This window comes from Ambystoma mexicanum, chromosome 5p (assembly GCF_040938575.1).
Source record: "Ambystoma mexicanum isolate Mex_15411 chromosome 5p, UKY_AmexF1_1, whole genome shotgun sequence".
Taxonomy (NCBI): Eukaryota; Metazoa; Chordata; class Amphibia; order Caudata; family Ambystomatidae; genus Ambystoma; species Ambystoma mexicanum.
Window position 1 is genome coordinate 710,584,801 of NC_090930.1, and position 25,970 is coordinate 710,610,770.

The window sequence follows — 25,970 nt, forward strand, 5'->3', positions numbered from 1 at the left end:
ACAAAGTTCTTCAAAATGATGAAATTGGTGATTAATTGATCCATTTTTTGTTCTAAATGCTGTAGATGATTTTCCACGGCGTCAGTTTGTTGTTCCATTAGTACATGATGTACTGTTTGAGTATTATTTTTATTTTCTGTATGTACTGTTAAAGAAAAGGAAATTGTTGGGTACAAGTGAAATAATGTGCATTACTTTGAAAACTGTAGTGTCTACCATTAGTATCACTGTTTTCAGTCATTTCATCCAAGGGGGAACATTTTCTTCAAGCCATTCCAGAGTGCTAGCCATTTCTGTGTAAAAAAAAAAGATACATTATTTTTTAAAGTATCCTACTAAAGAATGTTTATAACTATAGGAATTAATGTAGTGTACTTACCAGTTTGTTTTTCAGTTTTGCTGTTTCTGCTTTGTAGGTGTGCTGGTGATATTTGCTGTGCAGTTTTTGTATAAAGCATCAGTGAAGTAAATCTGTTGGAGGCATATGTTATTTTTTTTGGTATGTTCCATTGTATTTCATACGCTATGTAATTGGATAGTTGGTGTCTTACATGTACAGTTTGTACTTCTTATATATTGTTTAATGTAATTTATTTATATGCTGCTATTTGAACATGTTCACTGTGTTTGTTCTATGATACAACAATGTAAGATACCCCCTGAGCTTTTGGACAGTGTTGATGTTGACCGAGTCCATCCGTGGACATTTGCATGGTCCAAAACATTGCAGGCACTAGCATGGGACAGTGGGTTCAGTATGTTGTATGGTATATCTATATAAACTAAGGGTATCCTAGTAACAACCTATCAAATTAATGATATCTATATCTATATTAAGTGAAAAAACTTTGTTAAAGGAACATTATGGTTAAGTTGCACTACTAAAAATCTATGAAATTCAGTGAAAATACTTTGTCAAAGGGACATTATGGTTACAAGTAAAACTGAAAAAACCCAGAAATTCACCAGTTATGGTAAGCTAAGCAAACAAAACTTGTGCCACCACTGTGCACTGCTAAGAATAACATCCATGACATCAAAGATGGCATCACAAATATCATTTATGACATCACTGATGACATCACATGTGCATTTACTTTTCATAGGAAGTCCCTACAAGGGGTTGTGAATGTAATGTTGGCAAAAAAGTGTCAGGGGTGATCGGGAGATGTGTGATGAACTACATACTTCATTACGCAATGTACTGCTCCAAAGAACATTCCATTGCAGTGTTCTTTCTAGTACGTACAGGAACCTACTCTTAAAGAAACATAGGCATTGGCTGCAGCATACACCATAGAGGTGTAATATTTGTAATTTTCCAATGTTGGATAGTAAAACGTGAGTGCTTCTGTATCAGACTTTTCCGTACTGTGAAACATATAGTAATTAGGTAATAATGCATCACTTACTACATACTTGTACTACTACACACAACAGATTAATAGACCACAATGCATACAAATATGGGGTTTATACAGGGAGAGTAAAGTAAGCAAATAAGAGGCAGCATGATTAGCAACTGTGTATAACCAACATGATTATCTTCACGCAAAGAAATGATTGCTGTGTTTCAGGCCTGCTTCTTCCCCTATATATGTGCATTATAAGATGCAATTGAACTCTAAGGAAAGTAATGTAAGAACATGTGAGAATGGAACGTCTATAAATGTTATACCTTTTGAATTTTAAGTTTCTGACTGTCAGTGAATAAACCCACCTGGCCTAGATATGTCAGTGAACAAAAAAAGAAGAGGCTAGACATGTGATGTCATCAGTGATGTCATCAATGATATTTGTGATGTCATCTTTGATGTCATGGGTGTTATTCTTAGCAGTGCACGGTGGTGGCACGAGTTATGGTTGCTTAGTTTACCATAACTCGTGAATTTTAGGGGGGTTTCTGTTTTACTTGTAACCATAACGTCCCTTTAACAAAGGTTTTTCACTGAATTTGATAGGTTTTTAGTAGCACAACTTAACCATAATGGCTTTTTTCCACCATTGGGGGGGTAGCCAAGGCTCAAGCAGCAAACTTTCACTGAAAAGAGTGCCACACACTCAGTCGCAGCAAACCAGGGCTGTACAGTTATGGCACCACCTCCATGCGGCGACACCTGAGATCCAACCACAAAGCAGCAGTTCGGAGGGTTGTCCCCTTCGAACAGGGTAGTAAGTTGAGTTCCACTGCAGCATCCTCGACATCTGCTCCTGTCACCACAAGTGACACTCCTGTGGGGCAGTTCATCCCTCAAACATCCTTGCAGGCCATACGCACTCCAGTAGATCCTTATCTTTCAAATGTCACTGTGTGTACTGCAACGTGGTACTCTGCAGGGGTGATCAGTTCTGGAGTGGTTTCAAAGCTGTGGTCTGGGACCACAAAGGAATGTGCCCCCTACCGCAATGAGGCACACCCAACTGGTGCCCATTCCCCTCCCTACCCTTCCCTCCCTTGTGTGTCGTGTTGAAAAAATCCCAAAAAATCACAAAACACAAAAATAAAAAATAAAAGGCTCTTTACAGAGCCACCTTTCACAGTTTAAAAATAGAAGTGCCAATGAAATGGTGCAGGCCCCTGTGCAACCTGTGAAACCTGTGGACAGTCTGCAGACTTCTAAAAATGTTTAGGGGGTGGCAGTATCAAAAACATTGCACTCTTTTCCGGGAGAAAGTGGTGGCTCCGAAAAAAGCCTTTTTGTTTTTTTTTCTTCTTGGAACTTTTGAAGTGGCCAACACCTACTGCACACATGCCTGCTATGCTTAGCATTTTGGAAAAAGGTGATTGCCAGCATCAGTAAGATGGACGCCATCTTGTTACATGTTACTGCTATGAAATGTAATGTTTTCATTGTGAAAGGAAGACATACCAACATCTTGCAAAAATGCGCAAACAGCCTTGTTCAAATTGCACCTGGCTTTCTCGATTTGCGGACCAAATGATGAAGAGCTTCGCCACATCTGTCTCTGGGCAATGCGCGAAAAAATTACACGAGAGTTTGGAAACATGTCCATGACTTTACCAAGTGCCTTATTAATCGCAAACTGCAGAGAGATTCCAGTAACGTGGCCTAAACTGTTCCCTCCACAATGAACAACAATAATGGCTTGATGATGCTCTGTCACCAAAGTGGCACAAAGGGGAAGCAAATCCAGCCACTTCATGTCACAGACTCCATACCAGTGCACATCCACATGAGGACATCCAAGATGTGCAGGCACTCCACAAAGCTCTGCATACACCTGCAACCAATGTATCCAAGATTGCCCCAGAATCCAAACACTCTGCCTCCAGAAACACACAGGCATAGCCACATCCATCTACACTCCTTTCAGCATTCAGAGCTTCTCCCAAACTCTCTCCTTGCACACCGCACCCAGGGAACTTTATTGATCAATACCCTGGCCTCCACAGTCCCATTTCCATGCCGGCCATCCTTAAAAGTCCTCAGATGAGTTTGCAGATAAATTGGCCAATTCAAGGGGGTGGGGAGACAAATTTAACCAAGGGTAGGATATTTCCTCTATTGTGGTGGCTCAGAAAATAACCTTTTTTAAATGTATTTCTTTAGGTGCTACTGAACAAACACCTTTTGTTTTCTATTTTGGGGGATTGTTTTCTCTTATTTTCCTCCTTACTGCCTTACATCCACCTCTGCAAAGCATCTCTTAGATTGCGAAAAAAAACGAGCATTTCCAAGAATGGACAACGAAATGCCATCTGTGGTAAAATAGTGCACAATTAAAGATTCAATGTTGTCATTGGAGAAAACAGACATCGCAACACTAAACTATACCCATGCCTCTAATAACAAGGCATATTCCAACATTTTGCTGGGGATTATAGACATTGAGGTTGTTCCATTGTACTCTTGGAAGTTTTTCAGAGAAAACCACCTTTGCAGTAGAGAAGAGCAGCATTATTTCTTCCACAAACAACTTCAATACAGGAACCAAACTTCGAGCACTGATGTCGCTCAAATGCTCTCCTCCACAGTGCACCACAAAAATATCAGGACTACCAAAAGTAGCCATGTTTCTGCAAAGAGCAAGCAGTGCCTGCAAATTGCGGCAAGGCACACTGCACCATAAAGCCTCCAGGCATGGAAAACCAAGATCAGCGCAAACACCTCTTGCCTTTGAATACCTCTCCTGATCAAATACAAAGGAATCTCCCACTATCCATACAATATCTCCAGCCATCTTCACTACACAACCCAGCAATTAAAAAATGATTACCATCCCTGCCTGTAAAGCAAACCCTTAACACCTGATTGGCTAATCCCCACAGTTCCATTTCCATGCCAGGCATGCTGAGAAGCCCCGGATGTAGCACGTGTGATCCGCGAACGACCGAGGTGTTCACGGATCCCGTAACAAAGGGGCAGCCCTTCTTCCCTTTCCACTTCACACTTTCAGCACTCTCTCACTGGCTACTGGTAAGCTGTCCCACAACCATCCACCAATCACATCCAAGATCTCTACAGCTAACTCTATCAACTCAGTACAACACTGCAGATGTACTGTTCAACACTCAGAGCACAGGTCTCCTATGATTCCCAAGAACCTGCATCCAAAAGTAATATAAAACACTCCAAGATTTCTACTTCCAGATTCATCCACAACTACATCCATCAACTCAAACTACAGGTATGCATATGTTTTGTAATGCACACAGAAAATTAAAACTGCCTGTATGTTACTAAAGCATAGCAGGTACATAGATTCCATGCATTGGAACAGGGTGTCTGCCACTTGCCCTGCATAACCTACTCAGTAATCATACTCTCATTTGTCCCGTCACCTCACATCAACTGACAGTTACTTACAATGCTGTTTCCTTTCAAAGTTTTCTTGTACTGCCCACTAGTATCACAGCTGCAAACCATAATTTCAGCACCACTGTCTGTGATTTTTTTAAATAAAAAACCACATTGGGAACATTTGCACAACACGTTCAAGTGGCAGAAATTCCCAGAATTGTTTTTAAAAAGGGAAACTGCATGTATGTTAGGAAAGCATGGCAAGTACATACATTGCACAATTGACAAAATGCACCATTTGAAGGAAAGCAAAGAAATGCATTTGTACGTTGGAAACAGTGGTATCTGTAAATTCGGATAAATAAATGAAATAGCAGAAAAGGATTTCTGCACTCATGCAGCAAGCATCTATGTGTGAGAAAGTTAACAAAATTCCACACAAGGTAACATTCTCCATTCCAATCTGTACATCTTTCTGCCCTTTTTCTCACTATACTATGACTTGCAATACTCCATTTCCAAAGCAAGCAGTGCAACAACATCTCACACACCCCGTAGGACACAGTTATCAGTGCAGCACTGGCCCCCAAACCAAGAATGCTGATACTCCCAAATCCCCACTTGCATGCAGTGCAGTACAATTGCACACACACACTATTGCTTCCTGCCAACAAATCATCCTACAATCTAAAATGATGTGTTCTACTACTATTACTGTACCATTAACCCACATATCCACTAACTTCCTTCTTTTACAATTGCAGTGCTAAACTGCCTCCTAAAAGCCTCCAAAAAGCCAGTGACATCTCTGCTGGAAGATAAAACCCAGGAGAAACCTGCTCTTCACATCCATTAAAGTAAGTGCAGTACTGTTGTATTGTTCTGACTCAAACAGTGCAGTGTTGTTGTATTGTAGAATAGACAATTGTATCCACCCCCACAGCACTCACCTCACCCTTTCTCATTGCACCTTGCCAGGTCCACTGTTTCTATTGTCATCAGAACACCAGTATGTAAATATCCATTTGTTTGATAAAAACATTGTAATGTCCTCACTTCTTCAAGCACATTACACTGTCATACACACTGAAGTAAACCTTTCCCACAGGAACACACACACATACCAGTACAACCTTCCCAACCAAAAGTAGCAGCCCTTTTCACAATCACACTCCTCTCTGTATACCTACCCTCATATTCAGACACTCATGCACAGTACACCCAAATACATGGTACAACGCCCAAACCTACACTTTCTTTTTTTCTCCAACAGACACAAGACAATTCCTACCAAAAAGCAACTCCATAGAAAACAACGCAGAAATAGAGCAGATAAAACTCAAACCATGCAAAATAGCCATCCACTGCTAGAAGACTTTTTATGAAAAGTTCAAACAAAACAGCTAATACAGTCACTGAGCAAAACGGAACCAGGTAGCAGGAAAAAAGTGTGACTTCTCTACCAACATGTAGAACTAAAAGTAAATGTATTAAGAAGAATGCAAGTACCAGTAGTCCTAACACTACATCTACCAACATTAACATAGCCACAAGTAAGCATTCCAAAAAAATCATTTTACAAATAAATGTCCACCATAGAATTCTTCAGAACCTTATAAAAATAGCAGAGAAATCATGAAAACTGATCCTGGAAGCTCCTATAGGGAAATTATTTATATTCATTTTAAACAGAACAAAACCACTAAAAAAAATTAATTATTAAACTACAAAAACTACTTCGCAACATACGCAATATCAACATAGATACCTTTGCAAATGTCTGTACAGGTGAGTGGATTCATAGAACCAGCCCAGAGCCATATTTCAATGAAGAGGCACACAAACAAGAGCAAACAAACCCAATTGCCATACATAGTATTGGCCGAGGGTATGAAAAGGTAGACAGTGACATTATGGCAGAAGAAACATTGATTGCAAGAATATCCCCAATACACTTACAATCAACTCTCAATTCCACTGAACCAATACGTCCCATCTACAAATGGTCATGTACCTCAATGTGTAACATACGAAAACAATGCTTCAAATTTTTGTGGCAGTTCCTCAATCTGTATGTGAAATCTAAAGACAAATTAAAAATGTAAATATTACAAACCAAGAACTCCTCTCCAGTGCGCAAATACACAGGACTACGAGTACATTCATTAGTCTGCATTTCTGGGCCTGCTTGCAAAATCACCTTCCACCACATCAAAATGTTAGCAACATACCATTCTACTATAAGAAATCTCGTTCAGAGACTGTACTATGCAAAAATTCCTGCTTTAGCACTGGAGCATTTAAATCACATTCTCCTACATGGCACAGCCAAAGAACTGCTGGTACAAATAGACCACATACAGAGCAAATATTTTGGAAGTGAAGAGCACTTACAAAGTCCAGTAACTTTAGAAGAGAGTATCAACAACCTTGCAGGTGCCAACCATCTATTACACACGTACAGAAAAGAAATAGTTTAAAAGCACATCTGCTGAAGTACCAAACCAAGTATGTGTGTGGGGTCACAGAACTTTTTATACAAGAGCACCACAACTAGAGATATAACTTACAAAATAGAAGACAATGGAGAATGCCAATGGTTCCAATTAGTTCTCTATCTTGTAGCAGAAGAAAATCTGAAAGTAATGACCCCTCAATACTTTGCACATACTGCACTGGAAAACTTGACAATAACCAAATGCCTTCACCGACTATCACTAATAACCTGGAAATATTCCCACTTCCAAAACCAGTCCAACAGCTTAATTTGTATGAGAGCATTGTAATCCAAACAGTGCACCCATTCCAAGCATTAATACGCCTTCAACTGAAAACAGCCAAGTTCCCTCCTTCTGAATTACTGAAAGGCATTCATGGCAAAGTAGTTTATTTGCCATTAGATCTTAAAGAAAATGTAGACACTCTGGGAGTACAACCGCCAATAGATCAATCTTTGATTATCCTAGTGAATGGTGCACCTATGAAAGACAAAACAAATTGGCAGCAGCTAGTAGACTTAAACAAAGTTAGAGAAGCCTTGCAATACCTTAAAAAGAACAATGAATACTACAAAGAAATAAACATTGAAGAAAAGCTGAGAGAAACCACAGAAATAATTCAGGATTCTTCATCCACTGGCCAATTTGTACTTCTAGATCCTACTAGAGCCTCCAAAATTTTAGATCAGTATACAATTCACCCACTGCACTCCAAAGACACCATAGATGATGCACTAGAAACATATATTTTGAAAAAAAAAATGTTTATTGTTGTTTTGGCAAAGAAAACAATTTATTTTTCCAATCTTTCAACATTGTATACAAATCTTTGTTACATACAAATCAGGTTTAAATTATAAATTAAGTTAAAAACCACTATAAACAGTCACTTTTTCAGTAAAAGTAGAAAACACATAATACATTTGCCCCTTTCCATTTCAGGTATCGACATATTCAAATCTTGTTCGTGTGGAACAGTGTGGACCATAGTTGGTCATAGGTTACATTAACATGCCCTTCAAAAAACGGTTTGAACAATTTAGCTCTTAGTTCTGTCCAATGGTCACAATCAACCAATACATGGTGCACAGTCTCCAGCATGTGATGACAAAACCTACAATTATTTTCATCCTTCGATAGAATTTTGCGTTTATAGAGAAGGTCAGCTGTAGAGCACAATCCTAGTCTAAAGCGCATGAATGCCTGGCGATGCAGAGGACTTGGGGAGATCAGTAGATACCGGGCAGTTTGGCCAATTTTTTTTTGGCTCAAACGGGTTCTCCTGGAATTGTTTATATTGTGCACATTGGGCATTAGTGAGAATCCAATCATATCGCTACATGTTTTCTTTAGCCTTACAAGGGTTATCAATTAACAATTGGATAGATATGTTAGCATCATCAAGCAATTTCAACACTCTTTGTCTCCAGGCTCTTATGAATACATCATGTGTTTCCAGGGTAGCATACAAGGCCAGGATTTGAATTAGGCCATTTTCTAAATTACCCATTATGAATTTACGATACAAGGAACATCATAGCCATTTATATCTGGCATGAAGTGATATTAGTCCCAATTCGTATTGAATTAAGGGTAGAGATTCCGAGCTTGGGAGATGCAACATTTTCCTCCAAAATGCGCCTTCCATCTTAGCCCAATAAGTATATGGCCGCCAATGTTTGGTTTCTGTTTCATATAACAGTATAGGTGATGTTTTCTGTTTGTAATACATTATGATTGGAGATATCGAAAATGTACAGAACTTTGCCCTAATGATTCTCGTTTGTGAAATGGCATTATGAAGTTTAACCTTCTTGGCTTCCTCGAAAGGTAGGTCAGTCGAATGATTATTTATTAGAACACCTAAATAGGTGTACTTTGAAACAATGCTTAAGGAACTGTTCTGCAGAACCCATGAGTAAGTTCTGCATCTTTGTCTAGGGTTCTCAAATTGTATAATTTGTGTTTTGGAAGTGTTGATGGCTATGCAGTTGGAATGAGCATAGCCATCAAGAGCTTTCAACATGCTTTTGAGTTCCTGGGGGGTCTTAGACATAAGAACCATATCATCCGCATAAAGCAGATAATTTATCGGTGTTCCCTTAAGTCGAGGATCAACAGTTGTTATATCTTTGAATTCAAGACCTACATCTGAGATGAAAAAATTAAAAATCGCTGAGACCAAGATGCAGCCCTGTTTTAAACCCCGGTCTTTTTGAATGTGACCAGAAAGGAGTCCATCCCTGCGAAGTCGAACCTGAATGGTTGTATTGGAATGAAGCTGGATTATCCATAACAGGATTGGCCAGGGACAGCCCTTAGCCAGAAGTTTTTTGAACAATAGTTCACGCGGAACAGTATCAAAAGCCGTGCGGAAGTCTATGAAGGCAACAAAAATGGGCTTCTTCCTTTGCTTATGGGCATCTATCAGAGAATTCAAAGTGATTAAGTTTATAGAAGTACCAAGGCCGGCTACGAAGCCTGTTTGAAACTTATCCTTGGAGGAATTTGCTGTTAACCAAGAGTTGAATGCAGCTAACACGATGCGCGCAAATATTTTACCAGGGCAGTCCAACAGGCCGATCGGTCGACAGGATCTAGGATCGCCCCTCAGGCCTTTTTTATAGACAGGAACTATTATAGATTTTCTCCAGGAATCAGGGACTTTACCCGTCTGGAATACATGTTGAAAGATATGGTTTAGTATTGCCGCCCACCTTGGTGGGTTTTGTTTCATCATTAAATTACTGATGCCATCTGGTCCGGCTGCGCGAGACCTGCTAAGTTTGGAAATGCAGTGAATAATATCGTCCATGTCATAATGCAGTTTGGAATCCATTTTTATGAGAGTCCAGTCAATTTCGATTTGAGGAAAGGGAGAATGGTAGAGGCCATCATATTAGTCATTCCAGATTTTTTCAGGGATTGGATTAATTTGAAAAGCGCTTTGCAGCATGCCGACCGCCTCATTAAGGAGAGACCATATACCAGCAGTTGACTTAGTGAGACATTGAGACAACATCCTTTCTCCGTCTCTTTGGTATCTCCATGACCTCCGTGACCTGCACCAGTTCTTATATATTTGTTTTAGATTTTTTATCAGATTGATGTTATTGGGTGTCAGATTGAGTGATAGATGTCGAACATCTTTGCGTAATTGGGCCTTCCTTATTTTGAGCTCCAGGTCAAACACATGGAGATGCTTGACAACATGACGGCGTCCACAGCTCCCCCTAGTACCGAACATTTGCATAGAGTGGATATAACATCCTCCTTCGTTATTATGACATGGCCCAAATTCTTTTTCCAGGGCTTTATCAAATAGTATGAGCTTATGATCCGACCATCGAACACGATTCCCAGCTTGACTAAACTCAACAGACTGTAAATTCCTTTGAATATTTAATTCTGGAAGATCAGACCATTGAGCCCACTTCCAGGTTAGGCGCAACTGGTTGTGGTCGCTGTTATCATTTTCACATATCTCCAGAGATGTTGACGCATCCAAGAGAGCAAGGTTAGCATACATGTAGTCTAAGTGTGCTCGCAATAGCTCTCTGTGCCATGTCGCCCTGGGAGGTATGTATCCATCTATGATACCATTTGGCATCATGAGGTTTCTCTCTTTCATTAGATGTAACCATTGGGACTCATGTGAAAGATGTTTCCCGGGCTTAGATGGCAAGAGGTGCAAATTTAGATCACCTAGGAGAAGTATGTATTTAATAGTTACATTCACAACCAATGAGTCGAGTACATCAGTGATATGTGCAATGAATGATTCTGCTGATAAATGTTGTTTTCCCCAATATATATTAATTATCACCGTTGTATCAGTCGGCCTTGATAATTTTACAACTTGGATGTATGGGGAAGGAGTTTTGCAGGGAATGATGCGCAAGTTTAAGGATTTCTTTACGGCGATCAAAAGACCCGCCATAGGACGACCAAACATATTCTTTATTGCAGGAATCATAGTAATGTAGTGTGTGTCCCAAATGGGTTCTTCAAAAAGCCAGGTCTCTTGCCAGACAACAATATCGTAGGCATTCAGTTCTCTATTGGATGTATTTAGAAAATGCCTATATCCATGTGTATTCCACAATATCAACGAGGTGTCTTTATCTGACCTGGATTGTTATGAGTTCAACCTTTGAGAATCGATGCCCCTGCTTAGGATCGCATAGGTGGAGTTTGCCTGTGCAAGCTCCAGAGTGTTAGAATAGTTCCTTGGTAGTAGAGTTGTTTCAGTTGGTAATTTTTGAGCCAAATCTTGTGAAATGAGGAATCCCATGGCATAGAATTCCGATCTAGCTTGCCAAATGGCATTTAGGGTCATTCCCGATCGCATGAATATTCTGGCCGTGGATAAATCGTTGTGATGAATGAATTCTACCAGGTCAATATCTGCACTTGATAAGTCCTGAAGGGTAGACACCTCGGCACAGATGTTTAGGATACTCATGCGATTTAAATCATACCTAGGAAATGGATGAGGGCGACATGATACTATCAACCGATGGCAGTGGGAATATGCGCTGTGGGCAGGATTTTGCTTGGTACGATCCTGTCTTCCCGAAGTCACAGATTCAACCATTTGTTTGTTGAATCCTGAGAGTTCCCGGGCATCCGATGTCTTGGCGGTTTGAAAAAGAGGCCTTATAAATGTTGATTCATTTCGTTCAGCCAGCGGTCCTTTTAGCAGCTGTGACACATCCGGCATCTTGGTCAGTGACTGCTGAGACAGTGATGTGTGATCCCTAAAATCTGGAGCATGGTGCATATACTGCGCTAATGCAGCTCGAATTTCCTCCCGCATTGCCTGACAGTTGGGGGTCTGCCTCACCATGACATCTTGTACTTCCAGATTCATGGTTTGAATGGAAGTATCTTGTTGGGCCAAGTTAGATGGCACCGCCAATTCCACCATATGTTGTAAAACAACTTTCTTGCCATCACGTTGCACCTCTTCCACGGAAAACATGTTTTGAGTTTGAGCAGTCCATGGCAAGTTTGTGCCGTCAACTAGTTTGGAATGTGTAGAAGCTTGAACATTTACAGCAGAAGATGCTGTAATTTGTGCAAGGTGAAGAGCTACTGTCTTCGCAATCTCTTGTCGTATTTCTTCCGGGGAAGGATTGAACTGAGGGACAGCATTGGTCCGAGCTTTTTGAGTCTCCGATGTAACGTTTTGAAAATTTGCATCCAATAATAGAGCCACCAATTTAGTCAAGGGTTCGTGATCTTGGAGGCATGTCATCATAGGATCCTGTGACACTACCGCCAGAGTTGGTTGAGGGGCAGCTGGAACTGATAATTGAAGTTGTGGAGCAGCTAGGGCTGGAGGTTGTGTAATTGCTGAAGCAATTGATGTAACCATAGGCTGATTCGTTGGTGGTAACGTAATAGTCGATGATTGAGCCATTATCGGAGCAGTTGACTTGACACATGCTTTCTTCGATGGGGGGGCTTCGAAATTTGGCGTTTATTTAAAATGCCTGTTTTTTTCCTTTTTTCCTGCAAGTTAGGAACTTTCTTACCCATCAGAGAAAATGGACTAATCACCGTACAGGGAATGGGCTGGACAATAGATGGATCTTTATCAGACTGAAGAAGCCTCCCCATCTCATTGGCATTTCTTGAAGTTCGAATTAAGGCTATATTCTTTGAGCTTCCCATAGTGCCCATTTCCTGTGATGTATCCAGGCAAATCATCACTGATGGTATTTCATTTATAGTAGCAGGCTCCAGATTTGGAGTTGATTTTAAACTGGCCACTACATTTTTTGTGATAACAGATGGCCCTTCTGTTCTGTAATTCACCAGCAGCTCTTGTTCACATTGGGTCGATTTTTGACAAGCGTTGCAGGGTTCCGTTTGCGAGGCAGTACTACATGCTGTTGATGATTTTGGTCTTGATGAATTCAAATCTGAAATTCCTCCTCTCATTTGTGCTGCGTCTAAACTGTTTGATTCTCTAACAAGCAATTGTTGTAACATTTGGGTCTGCACATTCATCTTGGTCTCTAAAACTTCGTAAAGCCTTGCTATTGTAAGCAAGGCGGTGTTCATAGCGCTCAGAGTGTTGTTAAGAGCTGGGGCTTCTGGAAATGAAGGACGACCAGATCTCGACTGATTGATGAAGAAATTATTATCTGCGGACTGTACGTCAAATCTTGAGCCTCGTGGAGTCGGCGCAATGAAGGATACAGAATTGTTAGATGAGCCATCTTGAGATTTATCAAACATGGCCAGAGATTTAGACAGTTCATTAGTTGGTATTCTCAATTCATCCACCCCAGACTCCGCATGACTTGACATCACGTTGGGAGAAGACATTGCCTTTTGAGAAATGACTGTTTTGTCCTGTTCCAGCTGGCTTAAATCACCTGTGTTGGAGCATATATACAAAACTTCACTCGGGTCAGTGCAGGTGGTATTTGAGGAATCTATGAAACTAATCATGTCCTCCTCTATCTCACCTGTGGCGATCATAGCCTCATGAGCAGCTCGCAATTTGTGTTGAGCAAGAACTGTGCAAGGTGATATAGAATGTGTCAAGGACATAGAGGATTGAGCTAGAATTGCTTGTTGGTGACTGGGAAGCTCATTATCACTGCATGCAGCGAGGAGAGTCAAGTCTGAGGTTTCTTTACCCAGTGCAACTGAAGAGATATCGGGAGTTTCTACCAGCGGCAGTTTTTGGGTACTAGTAGCAATAGATATTGAGTGTTGCACTTCCTGATTTGTTAAGGAGATTATTCCTGAATGCATTTGGGCTGCCACTCTAATTTGACCAATTGCCGTTTAAGCTTGTACAGAGTCAGTTTGAGGGAGACAGTTGTCTAATTCACTAAGTGAAGTCTGAACAGTGCCGTGTGGCAAGGAATTTGGTGGTATTATTGAAGATTGCTCTCTCAAATTACAAGTTGAAGGATCAATCGTGCAAAATTGCCGTATGTCGGAGGCTAGAGAGATGGATCGTGCTTTCTTACTCTGTAAACCTCCTACTTTGATTTTTGGGGACTGTAATATCAGTTTTATTTTCTCGACAGTAGCTGGTTAATTGTCCGGCATACCTGACTTCAGGGTATAAATGCCTGAGGTCATTAATGTGTGATCCCCTGTTATTTTTCTATCCCTCCTCTCAGATTCCCTTTAAATTCTAGCCTATGATTTTCCCCCTCTTCTCTTTCTCTTCAAAATAATAGCAATGATAATTTGTTAAATAAATAAATATTAAAACATGCTAAAGATCAAGGGCACAGGAGAGGAAAGAAAAAGAAAAGGAAAATAAAATAAAAATAAAAACTCGGTTTATCTTGAATTATATAACCACAATAAAAAGAAAAGGTAAAACAATAACTGATTACAGTGAGTAATTGCACGATAAAAAGGCAGCGATAATATTAAAACACAACTCACTGTTCTAAGTTTAGCTGCATCAAAGCTTAGACATATTGCCCAAGAAATCAATGGTATTCACAGTAAAATGAAGTACAACGAGCCGGCACCCGCGCGCGCACAGCGAACAGCAAACAGTACTTGTAGTTCTTGCCGGGTGCACGCGCGGGTGCGCTGTGACGTGGGAATATGTAGAATCAGGTCGAGACGTGCTCGCTGGGAGGCGGTACCAATATTATGGCAAGTCCTTTAAAAAAACACAGAAAAAAGCAAAACCATATTAATATGCTGCTGATAACAGAGGGTGTAGTTTACACAGGCACCACGGTAGCTAGCCAGTGGGCACAGCGTGCACTCTGAATGGATGAGCACAACGTGCTAAAAAACAGTCACCTTTTTTTGTTTCCTTGGTCCAGGCGAGGCAAGGGTTGCCGAGTAAGACGTCCTCCCAGGGGACCCACGGCACAACAGGCAGGGATAGCTGCTCAGAAAGAAAGTGCTTCAGGAGACTGCAAAAGCTGACCAACACCAAGTCCTTAAACGCACAGACTACCGGCACAGCAAACAGTACTAGTAGTACTTGCCGGGTGCGCTGTGATGTGGGAATATGTAGAATCAGGGCGAGACGTGCTCGCTGGGAGGTGGTACCAATATTATGGCAAGTCCTTTTTTTGTTTCCTTGGTCCTGGCGAGGCAAGTGTTGCTGAGTAAGACGTCCTCCCAGGGGACACACGGCACAACAGGCATGGATAGCTGCTCAGAAAGAAAGTGCTTCAGGAGACTGCAAAAGCCGACCAACACCAAGTCCTAGAAACATATCAAATGCAGCAAGCCAAAAGATATCCATTCAGTATATGGGAAGAAAAGTGTAGAAGCACAAGCCTTTCCTCTACTCTTTCCTACTGGAAAAGGTGGAAGGTATGATGAAAGATGCACACAAATAACAGCAACAGTATATCGATCTTTACAAATGTATTCTGAAGACCCCAGATTCAGACAAAACATTGAATACATATTCCACCTCTTCTTTGAAAGTGAACTATGTTATGGAGTTGCACACACATAGAAAACAGGTTCCAATGTTTTAAACATGTGTGCTATGTAGCTAATTCAAAAGGTGTAACAGAAAGATGAAGTTTTACAGTCAAGTATTACAAATCTCTTGGCAAACATGCGTGGTACAAAGAAATACTGGTTCCGACATTACGCAGATGTATGGTGCATGCTACGCGACCTTGGCCCACCCACATGGTTTTTCACTGTAAATTGTGTAGAGTATGCATAGGAAGACATGCACGATTTCCTACACATAGCAAATTAAAACAAAGCAGGGATAAATATGAAAACACCAGGAGAACCCTGCTCTCTTGACCCTGTAAATGTGTCAAGGTACTTCCATCACTGCTTTATTGCCATGCTGCACTTCATCTGTAATAAAACAATTCCTCCCCTTGAAGAACTGCAACACTTCTTTTGGACAAAAGAATATCAATCCAGAGGAGCACCACACATCCACATGCTTTTGTGGATTAAAGATGCTCCTAAATGTAGTTAGGACAGTGATCCCTGTTTTGCAGTTTATTTACAAATATGTCACTTGCAATATCCCTTCAGAAAGCACACATAGTGACCTACATGCACTAATTTTGCGGATTCAAAGACACAAATGTGGCAAGTATTGTCGGTGCAGATATAAAAACAAAGGCAAATACTACACCAAATGCTGCTTTGGTTTCCCTAGACCAGTTTCAGCAAAAGGACAAGTAAACAGCTTCATATCCTCTTTTAGACACAGTGTGAAAGGCAAATCGCCTAATAACACCTGCTGCATTAAAAGATGCGAAGAATCAACATACATCAATGATTACAATGCAATCAGTGCCCTCCTTGGAATGCAAACATAGATGTGCAGTACATTTCAGACAATTCCAATGCAGTTGCACAATGTGTCACAGCCTACTACCAAAGCTGAGAAAACAGACCTAGAAGACCTCTGGGATGACATATCAACTGACAAAACACCTTCACAAAAATTATACAGCTTTGGCATAAAAATTCTCTCCTGTAGAGAATGTGGCTGCTACAAAGTCGCAGACAGTTTAACCGGCAAAGCCTTGTATGGGAAATCTGAAAACATAGTCTGGCTAAACCTTGGTCCTGTTGCATCCAGAAAAAGAGTTCTCAAATCATAACAAGACATAGAAACAATAGCAAAATAATGATCCCAACAGCCAGGACAGTTTAAAAAACAATTTATTTGACACATACTACCCAAACAGGAATACTGCTTTGGAAACCATGTGTCTATACCACATAGCCCAAAACTTCTCATACAAAAATAATAGTAAACTAGATGAGAACAAAGGTAAATTCATAGTCAAAAGTTGTAAGGGCAGCCGGGTTAAATTTACCAAACGCAGCCTGATTAATCATATGAAGCTATCATTAAAAACTCCTCAACATTGAGAACTTTACTACATGTCCCTACTGCAACTTTTTAAACCATGGATAAAAGTAGATTTATTGGACACCCATGCCTCCTATGAAGATTATTTTAATGCAAGTGAAAGCACTATAACAGATATAAAATTCAAACAGTACAAAAACATGTTGGACAATGAACGCCAACAAGAAGAACTTCAAGAAAAACTAATTGAAGACACTCCTGAGAGCAGTCAACCTTCTCTTACAGGAAACCAAGAACCACTTGGAGAGCCACTCATAGTAAATGAGGCAAAATTAGCCATGACTGAAGTAGAAAACACCATGTGTCGGTACGAGGAATCTGAAGAAAACTTTTCTCTAATGAAATCACAACTGAATGATGGACAGCGTAGGATTTTCCAAGAAGTAACTAAAGAAATTGAACAAGGTGTGCAACATGAAACTAAAACTTGCACCTGTCAAAACTACAAACCTGTACTCCTTTATGTAAGTGATCAAGCTGGTTGAGGCAAAACGTTCTTAATAAAAATCATCAGCAAGTTCCTCCCACAATTGACAAACAACAACGTTTCAGCTGTTGTAACTACCCCTATAGGTATAGCTGCCTACAACATAGGTGGTGTTACTTTACACCAATTGCTACTCCTTCCAGTAGAACACCAAAACAAATGAGACTGCTACAAACTTTCAGCAGAAGCTGCTATGGAGCTATGCATAGTTTTGAGACAAATGAAAATGCTCCTAATGGATGAGGTGAGCATGGTCTCCAACCTAATGTTGGCTTGAGTCACCTCAGATTTCAAGAGGTCCTTAAAACGGACTACGAAATACTCTTTGGAGGAAAACACGTTATTGTTTTCGGAGATCTTCTTCAATTAACAACTGTGAAAGGTGAACCTATTTTTTAAACCTTAGGACACAAACTGTGCCGTACCACACTTGGCAGCATAGAAAATGCAAATCTCTGGCAACATTTCTAACACAGAGAACTGAAAACATGCATCAGTCTGCAGATCTCACCTATGCTAATACTTTGAAAAGCATTCGGATTGGTGTGCTTTCTAAGGAAGCACAGTCTACCTTAAATAGCAGATGCATCCATGAGCTACACGGGCATGACACATTCATTGGCTACTGATGTCATGGAACAATTAGCACACAAAAATGTAAAATGTATGTCTTTAATGCCAACCCTAGCAAGCTCTGCACAATTCAATGAAACAATGTTGAAAAAAGAAATGCAACCAATAGTGCAAATTTACTCCACAGACAAACTGCACATGCACGGTATGACAGTACCTAAGTGTCAACAAGACACAGCACGACTAAATCGCTTAGAAAACCCTATCTCCAAGACAGCTGGTTTGTAGATAATGAAAGTGTAACCTTGGCGTAGAGCAACGTTTAGCTAATAGAGCACTTGGTACAGTTGTTGGCTTCCAGACATACCCAAGTGACAACATCATACAGTTGGATAACATCCACTTTGACAAACTTTCAGAAGTTAAAAGGATAGGACGCCCAACAGCCGGATTCCTTCTTTTCAAAGACATGTATGTACACAGAGAACAGTTTTCTCTGTCTCTAGCATACACAGTTACTATTCATAAATCGCAAGGTCTAACCCTAGATCAAGCATTGATTGACATTGGCAGCACAGTCATTAGAGAAGGCATGAGTTGCCTACCACTGTCACGCCTGCGTACTCTTGAAGAACTATTTCTAGTCATTTTTGATGCAAATGAAGTCAAGGCAGATATTCCTACAACAGACTACATGACCTCTACACACCATCTCAAAATGTACCCTGTTCCCCTAAAAGACAAACTTTGTAAAAGAAAACTAGTGCAAGCACAATTTATACGCAATCTCCTAAAAGTAGCACCAAAGAAATTGAAAGCGGCTGCTACTCCATCAATTACCACAACCACACAACCACAGAAGGATGTACTGAAAAGGCAAATGCATACCCAACAGCACAAAGAGAAGTACCTCTTCAAAAAAAGCACATGGACTTGCATCAAATGACTCAGACACATAATTATCTGGTCCATTTAAATGTTTCAACACAACTGGTGTAAATTGCTATGCAAATGTTGCAATCAATATTCCATTCCAATTGCCACCAATTGTTGAAAACATTTACTTAAAAGGCGCAAACCAGTTGTGTTTGCAAATGCTACTCCTTCATAGAAATGCAACAAACAATCCTGACAACACTGACAGTGTTTCAGGAATAAGGCAGGTATTGACTACTGTGCGGGAATGGTGACATTCACTATAAACACACAAGAAAATCAAAAAGAATGTCTCAGGTACTTACTGCAAGTACTGCAAAGCAAACACATACCTATAAATGAAATCTTCCAAGATTTCATACATGTGGAAACATACATGCACTTTCTGCAGCCATGTGGTGCAGGATCAAGTCCCTAACAATCGCTTTGTGTATGTTTCTATACCTAATTGTGAATCCATTCCATTTCAGCAGCTGGTACAAAATGCTAATCAGGGCATGTTATGTACTACTTGCAATTCAGACAATTGTTCCACCTTACAGATACAGTCACATAGCCAATATGTAATAGTAATGCTTTTACGATACAATGCAGATGGTACCAAAAACAACTGCAAGCTTACTAGCTTCACACACTGGCACGTATCACTTGGAAAAAGAACCTTCACAACAGTAGCCATAATCTATCACACGAGCACCACAACCACTGCAGGTCACTATACTGCATGCATTAAAAATAAATGTGGGTGGTTTGAATGCGATACTTCCATTACTGTGAAGGAGAGAATACTAGCAAATCTTGCAAATGCCTACTTAATATTCTTGAAACTAAAATGTACTCACTGATCTACAAAAGCAGCATACCCACTGCCCAATACCTACCAACAGATATGTAACTGAAAACGAAAAATAACCTTCTTCCCAGTGAAACTGGAACAACTCAGCATACACCAACTGGCCCATAAGAACATCAGTTGTGCTGCTATAAAGTTTTTCCCCAATGACCCAATGATTATAACCACCAAAACAACAACTGTGGAAAGGACACACTGATATTGTTTCACCCATACTACTTAAAAAGAAAAGTACTGAGTATGAGGGTCTACAAACTGTCCTCAATGACCTGTGAAATGACCAACTGTTAGAATAAGGCAGCAGCTGTCTAACAATGCACATACCACTGCAATAAATACGCAAATGCATATAACTACATCCATAATACTGCAAAGGCACTTTACGTTAGTGGAAAATGGAAATAAGCCAACAAGAATGAAGGTGCTTGAAGACATACCCTGCTAAACTGTGAAACTGTAAACAGTTAAAATACACCAACTGGTATCTTACTGCAACCATAATACTGCACTATTTCTTTTAATTTTTTTTATTTACGAGGTTTAATCACCAAAGTGATTTTTACAAGAGACAAACAAACAAACAGTCTTGAACGTTAAAAGAAGTAAGTAGAGATGGAGAAGTAATGATGCATCAGCAGTAAAAAAAAGAAGAAAGAAAGAAGTAGAAGTAAAAGTGAGCACAGATTTAAAACACAAAAATCATGTTTTTTTCTAATCCTGCATGGATTTTATTTCCCACAGACACAATAATTATGCAAACACAGGAACTGAGCACATTGCACAGTACACTTGTTTAAAGCATAGTATTTGTAATGTACTAATTATGAGGGTCCACAAAGTACATAAATGTCTGAAATTGAATGCAATACAACATTATAAAATCCCTTCCTTAACATGTCATTTTTTTTTAATCAAAGACAATGAAACAAAGATTTCTCCTGCATTTCCACATGCAATAAAGACAATATTTGCCCACAGTGCCACACTATTAAAATCGGCTATTGCCACTTCATCAGTATTCTATCACCTACTTCAAAAAAGGTGTACACTGCCTCAACAATATATACAGTGAATATATACAGTGAGTATAGGCTTATTGGTGTCATGCTTCTTTGTAATCAGCAAATTGCAGTTCTATACACATATTTGTGCAATATAAATGCCAGTGTCACATTCTTGATTGGCCTTATTATGCTGCAGTGGTTGTGGCCAGGCTCTAGACCAGTGGTCTTCAAACTTTTTGACCCCGAGCCCCCCTAAGAAACACTTCTCCGGCCCAGGCCCCCCCTATAAACATGGACTCCAAAATTGTACTCGGTTGCGAACGGTTATCGCGCGCTGGAGTAGAATGGTGCCCCTAACGAAGGAGTGAATGCCAAACACCACGTTGTTTCAAAATCATTGCTTGCAATGATTCAAATCAGATTAGAGGACAAATATTCATGACACACCATTTCATCCCCATTCATTTAGCTGGGGAAACTTTTCAGTAGATGTCATGTCCCCCCAAACATTTTCAGCAAAGGTACTCCACTGCTTGCCTCCTCTTCTCCATGTCCCCTAATGTGGGGGTCGCAGAGGGAGAGGGGCGCAGGGAGGACCGGTGCTGCATTAATAACACGGCTCCCCCATAGCAGATTGCTGGGCTACAGCTATCTGCCATGGGGGAGACGCATTGTAAAAAAACACCGGTAGGGCAGTTTCAGTCCCCTGCTCGCCTCTTCTCCTCCATGGGGCATGGGGTGGGGGAGTGAAGCTGCAAAAAATTAGTTGTCCAAATTGCACACCACTTGTTAATAAAAAAAGAAAGTATTGCTTAAGGTGGTAAAGACATTTTAGAAGTATAAAGGTGCAGGGGAGAAGACAACAACCCTGGCACAAAAATTGTAAATACAAAAAAGTCACAAGAAAAGGTCTCCAAGAGTAAAAGATATTCCCGTCCCCTGCACACTAGGATACTTCTTCAGAGTAAATTCTCGAAAGAGGTAAGGATCATTAGAGCAGAGAGGGTAACGATCATCACAATATGATAAATTTGAATGAAATATATAGCAGGGGACCGAAACTGCTCTGCCGGTGTTGTTTACAACACGGCTCCCCCATGGAGCCCAGCAATCTGCCATGGAGGAGCTGTGTTATTAATACAGGACCGGCAGAGCAGTTTTGGTCCTCCGCTCGCCTCCTCTCCTCCATGCCCCCTAATGTGGGGGGGTTGCAGAGGGAGAGGGGCGCAGGGGGGACCGGTGCTGCATTAATAACGCGGCTCCCCCATGGCAGATTGCTGGAGCCCAGCAATCTGCCATGGGGGAGCTGCGTTATTAATACAGCACCGGCAGAGCAGTTTTGGTCCCCCGCTCGCCTGCTCTCCTCCATGCCCCCTAATGTGGGGGACGAAGGGGCAGAGGGGCGAAGGGGGGACCGGTACTGTATTAATAACGCAGCTCCCCCCTGGCAGATTGCCATGGGGGAACCGCGTTGTAAATAAAAGGGTCACATACCTCTCACGGGCGGCGGCAGCAGGAGCAAGGAACACAGGACACCACAACGCAGCCTGGATGCGCGATCCAAATGCAGGAAAGCGCGCGTACAGGCTGCGTTTATTTCCTGTTTCATGGCCACGCCCCCAGCAATTCGCACTGGCTGAGCATGTGCATGGGAACCAGTGGCTCCCCATTGCACATGCTCAGTTCAGTGCAGCAGGGTAAAAAGAAAGAAAAAAAAAACGTTACTCTTCTTCTGCGCCAGCCATCATGCGTCCCCCCCAGGCATGGTGGCGCGTCCCTCAAGGGGGGCGCGCCCCACAGATTGAAGACCTCTGCCCTAGACTCTTTGGTGTATGGCCTAGCTGGTCACAATTACCACAGCATAATACAGCCTATACAAACATCCTCATATCATCTACATTCCACTCCCCTACCCTAATCATGCCTGCCTGCAGTCACCAGATAAGCTGCTCGCCTGAGGACCTACCTGTTCACATACTATTACACTACTTGCACCCACTGCACAGACTCTCATACACCCAAGAATCATGAGGTCATCCAATAAGCCACCTGCCATACACCCTATCCACTTCTGTACACATACCATTACACAACTTGCAGCCAGCGGCAGAATCTTGAGTGCGGCCATTCTCCCACGACTCCAGTAGCTGACCACAATTAACACAGCATAATACAGCCATAAACCCAAGAATCTGTCTAGTGGCCACAACCCTAAGGACAGTCCAATAAGCCAGCTGCTACAAACCCTGTCCACATCTATACACATACTATTACACTACTTGCAGCCAGTGGTCAGACTCTTGCAGCCGGTGGACAGACTCTTGAGAGCATGACCTAGATGGCCACAATTACCACAGCATAATACAGCCATGCACCCAAGTATCTGCCCAGTGGCCACAACCCTCAGGAAAGTTCAATAAGCCAGCTGCCACACACCATGTCCACTTCTGTACACATACTATTACACTACTTGCAGCCGAACAAGAGTCTAGTAAGTGGCCACAACCACCACAGCATAATACAGCCATGCACCCAACAATCTGCACACTGGCTACAACCCACATACATAAGCCAGCTGCCTGAGGCCCTGTCCACTTCTGTAGACATACTATTGCAGTACCTGCAACTATTTAGCAGACTCTTGGGTGCAATAAGCCAGACGTCTGAAGCCCTGTGCACTTCTCTACACATACTATCACAGTACTTCAACCAGTGGGCAGACTATTGGGTGCATGGCCTCTGGCCATGAACCCAACAGTCTAGTAGCTGGCCACAAGCACCACAGTATAATACAGTCTATACAAACATCCTCATATCATCTACATTCCACTCCCCTACACTAATTAAGCGTGCCTGCAGTCACCACATAAGCTGCTCACCTGAGGACCTACCCGCGAACTGCCATGGTGTCTGTGTACAGGGCAGACACATCAGAGTCTACTTCCACCTAAACAAATACATCATATGAACCATCTTTCACTCCCACACCCTTTCCAACCCCTCTACCCAACACCAGATTCCCCAAAACATGTTTGCCAGCCCTGTTCGGCGCTGCAATGTCCGTGAATATACAACAATAGCAGGCATTTCCAAAGAATATGACGCACATCACGCTTCCCTCCAGTCAATCAGCGGGCATGTTGGATGTCTGCGGACATGACGCGGGCCAATCAGAGTCCTGTCCGTGGAGCGAACAGGGAAATGGGTCAGCAGATCAGAGCCAGATATCTGTCACGACCACTGGCTCTATATCATGCTCCCACCCCAATTCCTGCATACATGCACATGCCTCAAAAACTCCCATTCGGGCACATGGACCTCAGAGGCGCTATCGGGGAGTCCGTGCCAATTCATGTAACGGTGCTGGAAGATTCAGTTGGGTACAATTTTGGTGCACCTGGCACCACATCCATTGTCCATTGAGTGATGATTAAGGAACTAACTGCTTCCTGTTCCCCCAATATGGAGGAGGACTGAACCAAGCAACACTGATGTGCTGCAGACTAGCTTTTGAATGTGTCTGGAAGCCTTTGGGTGTGGCTAGGTGTGGCTGGCTATATAAGCCACACCCAGACTAGCAATCCTTGCTTCCCGTTACTCTGCTTGGCAGCGTGACGCTCACCAGCACCAGCTCCTGCAAGAAAAGAGAAGAACCGTTATTCCAGAGAAAGGACCCGACCCAGTGTTCCTGTAATACTTACCTGTGATTCAATCCTGCAAGCAATACTTGACACTCCTGCAACGTCTCCAGTGCAGCTCCGCTCCACAACAATCAACCGCGACCGCCCGCACCTGCAGAAAAAGAACAAGAAAGGACTGTAAGTGCCACTCACATGGGAAAGCAGCGAATATAAATCCCAAAATGTAACGCACATACAAGACAGCATCTAAAAAGGCACAGAAGCCACGCGCAAGAAAGGAAAAGGCACAGAAGCCACGAGCAAAAGGGACACAGAGGAAAAGGCACAGAAGCCACGTCAAGAAAGGAAAAGGCACAGAAGCCACGCACAAGAAAGGAAAAGGCACAGAAGCGACGCGCAAAAGGTACCAAGAGAAAAAGGCACAAAAGTCACGCGCAAGGTAGAAAAAGGGAAAAGACAGTTAAGGAAGCAGTGTACTCAGCACATAAGCACGAATAAAGACATTGGCATATCGATCAACAATAAGACAGTTAAGGAAGCAACAATAAAGACATTTTAGGAAGCAGTATGCTCAGCGCAGAAGCACGCATAAAGATATTGGCAAGTAGTTAAAGGGCCGGACGGAACTGCGACCACACTGCCAGGGAACAGCAATCCACGCTGCAGCAGGTCTGGGCTTGAGTCAAGCCTTGCAACCAGTGACGTAACTGGTTTCCCCTACACGCGCCCTTGCTTGGAGAAGTGGTAGGATGGAGTGCTCCCTTTTCATATAAAGAAGGTGAGTGCAGTCCCCAGGGACTTGGGTTCCAGGAAGGGTGCAGGGTGGTGGATGTGATCTGTTACACTGTGCCATAACCCTAGTCTGTATTCTTACAGAAACAGTTCCAGTGCACCAACCACAGTCCCAGAAGGCCCCTGAACAGGTTCCTGAGGGAAGAGGTTCCTGGTGCTCCTGCAGAGCTAAGGTGAGCGTAACAATATCATGATTTTTTTTAACCTACATTTTGCCTGATTTAAAAAAAATTACTGGACGGATTTTCACCCAATTTACACCTAACTGCAGTAGCACCCGTGTAGTTATGGTTAAGTTGCTCAACTCATAGGAAGAGCACTTTTTGGGGAGCTTATAACTTCGCTCCCCTGGACGCATCCTTAACAAACCTTGCAAAAAAAGTATATGGCCCAATGTGAATTTATTTGGTAAGTTTGGTGAGGTTTCGTCTAGGGGGGGCAAACTTATAGGAGCGTCCCAATTTTTTTCCATAGGCGCAATGGAAAAACATGTTGCTCATGCCTAGAGGCAAAACTGCTGGACAGATTTTCACCAAATTTGCGGCAGGACCG